This window comes from Micromys minutus (assembly GCF_963924665.1).
Source record: "Micromys minutus genome assembly, chromosome: 3".
NCBI classification, from domain to species: Eukaryota; Metazoa; Chordata; class Mammalia; order Rodentia; family Muridae; genus Micromys; species Micromys minutus.
This window is the reverse complement of record NC_137972.1, coordinates 15730906-15740751: the sequence shown is the minus strand read 5'-3', so window position 1 is coordinate 15740751 and position 9846 is coordinate 15730906.

The following is a 9846-nucleotide window of genomic DNA, read 5'->3' as shown; positions in this document are numbered from 1 at the left end:
TATATTGCATGAATAATGAAAATAAACATGGCTAAGCAGATGCATAAAATCGCATATTTCTCAATAGTCACATATGCATTTTTAAACCATACATAAAATTGTAAATATTGGCTTTATATTAGGTCATAAAGAAAGTATCAAATTTTTAAAATTTAAAATTATATCATGTCATGTAACCACAATAATTTAAAGCTAGAAATTAATAGTAAACAATTAGGAAAAAGTCCATATATTTTTGGAAATCAATTACTGTACATCAAAAAAAGAGCATTTAAGAAAAAGATAATTTGGGACTTGTATGAAGCTTAATGGTAGAGTTCCTAGAATGTTTAAAGTCTTGGGATGCTGGGAGAAAAAATAATGAAGCAGAGACTGAAGGAAACAGTCATTATAGAACACCTCATTTTAGAATCCATCCCATAGGTGGGCACTAAACCTGACACTATTGATAATGCCAAGCTGTGTTTGCAGACAGGAGCCTGGCATGGCTGTTCTCTGAGAGACTCTTCCAGCACCTTACTGAGGCAGATGCAGATACTTGAGCCTGGGAACCTTATAGAAGAGTTAGAGGCACGACTGAAAGAGCTCAAGGCTATTACAACCTGATAGGAAGAACAACAATATCAACTTACCAGACCCCCCCGCAGAGTTTTTAGTAATTAAGCTCCCAACCAAAGTGCACACAAAGGTTGGTCCTTGATCCCGTCTACATATGTAACAGAGGACTGCCTTGTCTGGCCTCAGTAGGGTGCGGGGGAGATGCACATGGTTCAGTGGATATTTCATTCCCAGAGAAGTGGAATTCTAGACAGGTGATGTGGGAGTTGTTAAATTGGTGGGGCAGCACTGGTATAGAGGCAAAGAGGAGTAACGACGGAGAACTTTAGCTGGGGGACAGAGATGAATGACTACATTTGAAATGTAATTAAATAAAATGATTAATTAGAAAAAATAAAATGTTTGTATGCTACATGCATGAAAGGAAAATTAACTCACATTCTTAAATAAAAATCAAACTCAAAAAGCAATGTAATATGTGATTTTACTTATAATATTTGGAAAAAGTAAGGAAGATAGAAACCAATAATGTTTGTAAGGGTTAGATTTGAGAAGAGTGGCAATTACAAAATGTCAGCTTGAAAAATTATCAGTATCAATGTTGATGGTGGACTATCTAATATATAAAGAAGTCAAGAAGTTATACTACAGAGAAACAAATAATTCTATTAAAAATGGTGTACAGAGCTAAACAAAGAATTCACAACTGAGAAATAGTGAATAGCTGAGAAGCACTTAAAGAAATGTTAAAAATCCCTAGTCACCTGGGAAATGCAAATCAAAACAACCCTGAGATTCCACCTCACAGCAATCAGAATGGCTAAGATACAAAACTCAGGTGACAGCAGATGCTGGCAAGGATGAGGTAAAAGAGGAACACTACTCCATTGTAGGTGGGATTGCAAGCTGGTACAATGCTGTAAATAAGTGTAGGGGGTTCCGCAAATAATTGGACATAGTCCTGCCTGATGACCCAACTATACCAGTCCTGGGCATATACCGAAAAGTAGCTCCAACATATAACAAAGACAGATACAACCCCCATGTTTATAGCAGCCTTATTTATAATAACCAGAAGCTGGAAAGAACACAGATGTCCTTCAAAAGAGGAATAGATACAGAAAATGTGGTACATTTACACAGTGGAACACTACTCTGCTATTAAAAACAATGACTACATGAAATTCTTAGGCAATTGGTAGGAACTAAAAACTACCATTTTTGGAAGGGAGCACATTTACAGGAGGAAATGCAAGGTCAAACAGAGGACCAGGGAGTGAAGAAAAGATCATTCAGAAGCCACCTCACACTAGGATCCGCCACATATGCAGCCACCAAATCCAAGCACTATAGCTGAGGTCAAGAAGTAATTACTGGCAGGAACCACATAGATATGCCTCCTCTGGGACTGTTTCGGAGTCATATGGATACAGCTGAGCATGCCTGCAGCTAACCAATGGACTGAACACAGGAACCCCAATGAAGGTGCTAAAGAAAGGACTGAAGGAGCTGAAAAGAGTTGCAATATCATGGGAAGAACTGCATTATTAACCAACCAAACCCTCCAAAACTCTTATGGACAAAACGCCCAACCTCTGTGAACACAGTGAAAGGCTCATTGATCCAGTTGCATATGTAGCGAAAGATAACAGCGTCTGGCATCAATGTGAGAAGAGGCATTTTGTCCAGGGAGGGCCTGTTTTTCCAATGTAAGGGAATGCCAAGGCAATGGAATGGAGAGGGTGATTAAGAGAGAGTGCACCTTTGTGAAGACAAATGGAAGGAAAGGGGGATGGGAGCAGGGAAGGGGAGAAAATAAATAAATAAATAAATAAATAAATAAATAAATAAATAAATAAATAAATAAATAAATAACACACATGACATGCACTCACTGATAAGCAGATACTAGCCCAAAGGCTTGCGAAACCCAAGAAACTATTCACAGACCATATGAAGCACAAAAGAAAGTAAGACCAAAATGTGGATGCTTCAGTTCTTCTTTTAAGAGAGAACAAAATACTCACAGAAGGAAATAAAGGGACAAATAGTGGAGCAGGAAATGAACAAAAGATCATCCAGAGACTGCTTCACCTGGGGATCCATCCCACATGCAACCACCAAACACAGTCACTATTGCTGATGGCAAGAAGTGCTTACTGGCAGGAGCATGATATAGATGCCTCCTAGAAGGGTCTGCCAGAGGCTTACTGATACAGATGAGGATGCTTGCAGCTAACTATCGGACTTAGCAGTGGGACAGCAATGGAGGAGCTAGAGAAAAGACTGAAAGAGCTGAAAGGGGTTGAAACCCCACTGGTAAAACAACAGTATCAACCAACCAAACCACCCACCCCAGAGCTCCTAGGGACTAAACACCAACCAATAAGTATACATGGAGAGACACATGCCTCCAGTTGCATATACAGCAGGGGATGGCATTATCTGGCATCAATGGGAGGAGAGGCCTTTGGTCCAGTGAAGGACTGATTTCTCAGGGTAGGGGAGTGCCAAGGCTATGATTTGGGAGTAGGTTGGGAGTAAGAACATCTTTATTGAAGCAAGGGGGATGAAGGGGGAGAGTATAACATAAAAAATGTAAAAACATAGAATATCCAATAAAAATGATAAAAAAGAAAAGACAAGAAAATATGTCAAAGAGTGTGAAACTGCACACTGTAAATGATGAGCTGCCTTGTGTGTGAACTATGTTTTGATATTTATAGGCTGAAAATTCCCTGTAAATAATATATGAGGTATTAACCAAGTTATGAAATTGAGAAAGCTATACTTTTATTATTTAGTTCAGATCTCATTTCCATTTTGGGGAAGATAGAGATAATATTACTTCTTAAATTAGCCACAATGACCATTCAAAATAGAATAAAGTTGATATTTTCTACTCTCCCAAATGTCTCATGTTTCTCTCTCTCTCTCTCTCTCTCTCACTCTCTCTCTCTCTCTGTCTCTCTGTCTCTCTCTCTCTCTCTCTCTCTCTCTCTCTCTCTCTCTCTCTCTCTCTCCCTCCTTCCCTCCCTCCCTCCTTCTCTCTCATTCTCCCTCCCTGCCTCCCTCTCTTTCTCTTTCTCTTTCTCCCTCCCTCTCCTTCTCCTTTTTTTCTCTCTCTCCTTCTTTTTTCTTTTCCTTCCTTGATTTTTTCCTCTCTATGTGTATTCTCTCTCCAGTCATTTTTTCTTACAACTTTATTTTAAAAAACCAGAGATATATTTACAGATTTTTAAAATCATTTTGCATAAAATTATATGAATATATTTTTGCCAGTACTTGATTTTTTGAAAGGTTTGATAGTATGCATTGAAATCTTACTAGTTACCATGAGCATAAAGTACATGTAAAACAAAACCTAACATGGAAATAGTTAACATTTTCTTGTTTTGTAAAGATTAAACATAATTTTTATAAATACCAAGAATTGCCACAAGGCTATATTCTTAGCTCTTGAGTTATTAATGATTTAAGGTCTAGGTTTACCCCACTCTGAGAGGGTGCTATACAATTATTGTTCTTTTGTTTTCTAAGAAGGACTGAGGCTTCCGTTTTTTGCCCTTTCTTTTTTTGAGCTTCATATGATCTTTGAAATGTTACTTGGGAATTGAGAGCTTTCTGGGTCTAGTATTCAATTATCAGTGACTGCATATTATGTCTCTTCTTTTGTGACTGGGTTACCTCACTCAGGATGATATTCTCTAGATACATCCATTTTCCTAGGAATTCATGAAGTCCTTGTTTCTTTCTCACTATGTTTATTCTCTCTCTAGCCATTTTTATTTTCATTTTCAATTGATTTTTTTTTTTTTTTTTGTGCTTTAAATCAGTCTCACTCTATAGCCCAGGCTGTCACAGAACTCATGGTCCGCCTTCTTTTGGCTGAGTGCTAGGAATAATACGATGTGCTAGTCTGTGCATTTCCCTTCTTTTCCTTGAAGAGTGATACATTCTGTAACAGAACAGAAAGCTCAGGTTTTTCACCAGTAATTTACCAAGTATTAATCATCCTGAAAAAAAATAAGCTGGGCTTTAGTAGAAAAATAAACACACCCAAAGAAAGTGGATTGCCTCTGTATGCTTTCATTCACAACAGATCATCCAAATCAGAAACAGCACAGTGAGATTTTAAGTAAATCATTCACTTTGGTGATACAATTTGAAAATTATATGATTTGTTTAAACAAGAATACATTTCCTTGATTTGCCTACAGATTCTGGTTGCAGTACTGTGATGTGGGTTCCCATGTTTTAAATTAATTTCAATGATCCTTAACTCTATGTTCTCAAACTATATTAGCATGTTCATGTCTACCATCCTGTCTTCAACAATGTTATTTATAATGCACAGTGTGGACTTGCTTTTAATTCATGTACCCCTTGTTTCTACATCCCCCAGCAGACAGCTTCTGGGCTGTGGATATTCTATTCCAGAATGATATATTTATAAACCTCCAATGAACCAACGTTAATATGTTAATCATAGTCCATAGTTTCCACTTGAATTCACTCTTACTGTTATTCAGTATAGGAATCTAGACCATTGGTCCTTAACCTGGGAGCCAAATAACACTTTCACAGGGGTTGCCTATCAGATATCCTGGATATCAAATATTTACATTATGCTTCATAATAGTAGCAAAATTACTGTTATGAAATATCAATAAAAATAATTCTATGCTTGGAGGTCACTACAACATGGGGAAGTATATTAAAAGGTTTCAGCATTAGGAAGGTAAGAAAGAAAATACACAATGTGGATTAAATATTAATGGACAGTGTTTTATCCTCCAAAACAACTTGCTATTTTATTTGGTTAATTTAATGATCTCACTATCGATGTGGGTTGACTGAGTTTGACTTGCACGTTAATCTGAATGTAATCATTAGTCTTGTAGGCAGTAAGCCTTACCTCTTCAAGGTTAGCATAAAGTAAGTTGGGGGTATAGAGTTTGTTATTGTGTTCTATTGCTCCATTTTTATATATTTCAATCTAAGTTATGAGAGAAGCAGATGTACTTGTATTATAAGCTTGTCCATGTATAGCATTTCTAAGTTTTGACAAATGAAATGAAGAAAAAATATTTTCTTTTATAAATGATATTTTTAAAATTATGATTACATTATCTCAGTCACATACATTTTGTGGTTCCCCCTTTCCAACGTAGAGTCCCTAAAACGTAGAACAGGTATATGCTTCTTGATGCTTACCCAGATAAGTTTTTCAGGGGAGGCGTATTAGTATCAGATAATGAGGTGTATGACCACTTGCATAGGGTAACCATTAGTTCTTGTAATTTAATGTATATAAATTTAGAAAACCAAGATGTATGCTACTGAAAACATTGATTACCAAAGCATATACTTATATGTGTTTAAATTGCATTCATTCCTTTGTTTAAGAGTTCCCTGTGCTAAGCCCTTAGAGCTAGTGTTTCATCCTCAGAAACCAAGTGCCACAGAAGCCATTGTTAGCATTCTTGTGGGGAGTTAGACATTATTTTAACAATGCCATGGTATGTTGTAAATTTTCAAGGATTGCTATGAGTTTTTAGTGAAATACAATTATATCTACTCATAGAGGATATACAAAGCATCATCTATTGATGCTATAATTTCTGAAGACATATGTAAAGAAGATTTTTTTGGTACTCTCATCAGAGGGATTCTGTTCTTGTGATTAGTGAATAATTCACCTTTCTTCAAGGTGAGCATGAATATTTTTAACTATGCTTCTTCCTCCTGTTGAAGAAAAGTGATAGTATCACAAATTCCCTCCACATTTTCTCATTTCAACATCAACACGTTTAATGCAGTAGTCTAAAATGATATCATGTGTATCATATTGTATGCTGCAGAGAAGTGTGTGATACTATCATTTGTGTAATGATGTCAGATGAAAGGAACAGGCATCCTGTGCTTTATATCCTGTTATGGAAACTCACACATTTTGTAAAGGCCAAAATCAATGCACGAGATTAGAAAGATATTGTATGACTTCTGATTCTAGATCATTAAAAGGCCATGTGACTCAGAGGTTTTCTTGGCAGAAATGACAAGTTATCCAAATAATGTTATAAAAATCTATAATTATAATTTGAACCTAATCAATCTTAACTCTATTTGATACATTTTTCCTTTCAGAACTGGAACTTTCATATTTATCTTAAGTTAAATCCCCCCTTAATAGGTTTTATAGCTTAAGATTTATTGTTCATTATGTTGTTATTTGAATGCTGTATATTCATCAGATCATTTAGTCAGCAGAATATCCTAAAATTGATTTTATACACGTTGTAGACTGTTAACCTAGTGTGACTAGGAAAATTATTAGTGCTCAACACATAGTAAGTATAAACATTACAGATACAGAGATAAATAAAGAGAAAGGACAATCTTATAGATAAGAATAAATTAAAATGGACATTTTAAATATTTTACTAAAAGTCATAGTATAGCATTATGTGAGCCTAGTTTTGAAAGGTGAGTTTATATTTATGCACATTTTTTATTTCTGACCACATTAAATATAATATCATTATGAGGTTGTCATTCCTTATGAGATTGGTGGATAAACAGTCTGTTTATACTCCAAAATCCCATCAAATGAAAAATTGTGTTTTCTCATGTAATAAACACTATAAATAAATATTTTTAATGCATATGTTTGATTTTAATCCCATCACTGAAACATCTCAAAATGCGCTATGAGAAAATTTAATAATATAAAACATTTCTTTCTCTTTTAACTAAACAGACACATAAACAGTTTCTAAGCCTGTGGAACTACAAGCCAAATTAAATGCTTTCTTTGACAACTCACCTTGGCCATAGTGTTTTTATCACAGCATTAGAAAGGTTAGTAAGACAAAAGGTTAAATCTTCCACAAGTTAGAATTTATCTAAAAGCATTGAAGCTAACCTGAGGATATTTTAGAAGAGATTCCTTGTTAAAAACATATAACCTAAATAATGCATTTGCAGATTCAACCACACAGAAGTAGAAACATATGAGGTCCAAGGGGCCCAGGCTAAATTTGGATCTGAGAGCAGAACCTGTCACTGTTGCCCAAGTGATGCAACACTGATTCTGTAGGCATGAAAGAAACAAAACTGAAGGGGTGCTGATTTACGATTTTAAGAGAGATGCTGAGGCTAACCAATACAATTGGATGTCAAGTCCCAGCAAGAAGGCCTTGGGAAGCCATTGCATGTAACTGTGAAATGATCTTACAATAGAAATCCCAGGAAGATGTCAGGACCAGAAAGTTTCTGAATAAAAGAGCTTTAGGAATAAAATGGAACCAGTTTACAGAAGTATGTATCCTGCAGGCAAGAGAGCTGAAGAAGTCTATTATTCAAATCTTTGAAGCCCAGATAATCACACCATAATCCATAGCCCACATAATTCTATCCCATCTCAAGTTTCAGTTACCCAGGATGGAGTGGTAGGATAGGATGAATTTCTTGATTTTGCATTTTGCTTGGTTCAGTCTTTCTCTACTATGTTTTCATTCCTTCCTTTTGTACTGAGAATGTTCATTCTGTCTCATTAGCATATAAACAGGATATATTATGCATTTTAATTATTTAGGGGCTTATGGCAAAATATTAGTAGTTCTTGGAGAGTTTATACTTACATTTTTATTAATGTACTCTAAATTTTACCATGTTTGGGTATTGTCTATTTACATATTTTCAACAATAATACTGATTAAGAAAACAGGCACATAATATAAATTGAGGGAGAGAAGTATCAGTTTTCTCCAGTGGTGAGATATGTGAGAGCTTTTACAATCCAAAATCATGAACTTTCAACCAAATTACAAATGAGCAATTCCAAATGGACTCAGCAGTTTGTATGTGTGTATGTAAAATAGTAATTTTACTCAGCAGTTTGTGTGTGTGTGTGTGTGTGTGAGTGTAAAATAATTTTACTCAGCAGTTTGTGTGTGTGTGTGTGTGTTTGTGTGTGTGGGTGAATTAATAATTACATAAGAATAGATCACAATTCTAAACTCTGTTTTGTTGCAATCAGGAACAACTTAGAATTCTGAAAGACTGCAGGCTTTTGACCTAGAGTTAAGTGCAGAATGCATTTTTGAGGTGGTTGTACATCTATAGTGACAATGAGTAAGTAGCTGCAGCTTAAAGAGTACATAACTGTGTGTCAGGTTGACAAAGAATGGAGTTCTGATGTTGAATGTCAACCTGAAAGGATCTATATTCACTTTAGATGGCAGTAATACGTTATTCTAGGTTACATTAATTGTGGGGAGAAAACACACACTAAGGCAGGCTGAGGTCTAGAACTGCATAAAAAAGTAGAAAGCTCACAGAGCACAACCCCTCCCCACTCCCCACTCCCTGACAGTGAGGAAATGTAACCTGCTAGGTCCCTTTCGTTCCTGCTCCCAGGTATAACTTTTGCAGTGTAAGCCAAAATAAACATAACATTTCAAAAGTTGCTTTAGCCAGATATCTAGTCATAACAGTGAGAAAAAAAAACCCAGTACATAGTAATCCCATGATAATGAGGCTCTCATATTTATAGTCTTTATCTGAGTATTCTTTTGAACATAACTACTATCACCCATAATATGTATAGTTTTATTTTGCTGTTGTTTTTCAGTGGATTGTCATATGTAATGTGTTTATATTCCTTATGAGATGGTTACCATTGCCTTCTTTTATTGTTTTTATAAAAAGACACCTGAGACTAGAGACATATAAAGACAGTGTTTTTCTTTGAATCAGATTTCTTGTGGTTAAAATGTTCAAACATCAAAATATCGATTTCCAGCAAGTACTATTTACAAAGGCAGCTCTTCAGCCACCAAGTTTGCTTTACATGCTCTTACCAACTAATCTACTCTTACCACAAGACAATATTACACCTGAAATGCCATTGCGATCTCAGATTCTGGATACTCAATGAACTAATAAATTTCATTAAGCCCCAATTCCTAAGGATCTGCCATTGCTCAGAAGAATGCTAGAGAACATCTTTCAGGTCAAAGAGTTTCAGACAAAATGTTGTTCAATGCCAAACTTCTAAAAGTTAATAGATTAAAATACAGTTCTCAATTCAATTTGAATATTAGATATATAATATAAAAATATCTAAAAAATTATCAAGGTCTTTTATTCTAAATTTAGATCATCATTCCTTATTTACAATCCAGTTATAGTTCAAATAAATCAAATTATACTTAAAAAATGTGTTATTTTATGTAAAATAAATACCATATTCTCTATACTTTTTTTAAAAGACTTTATTTT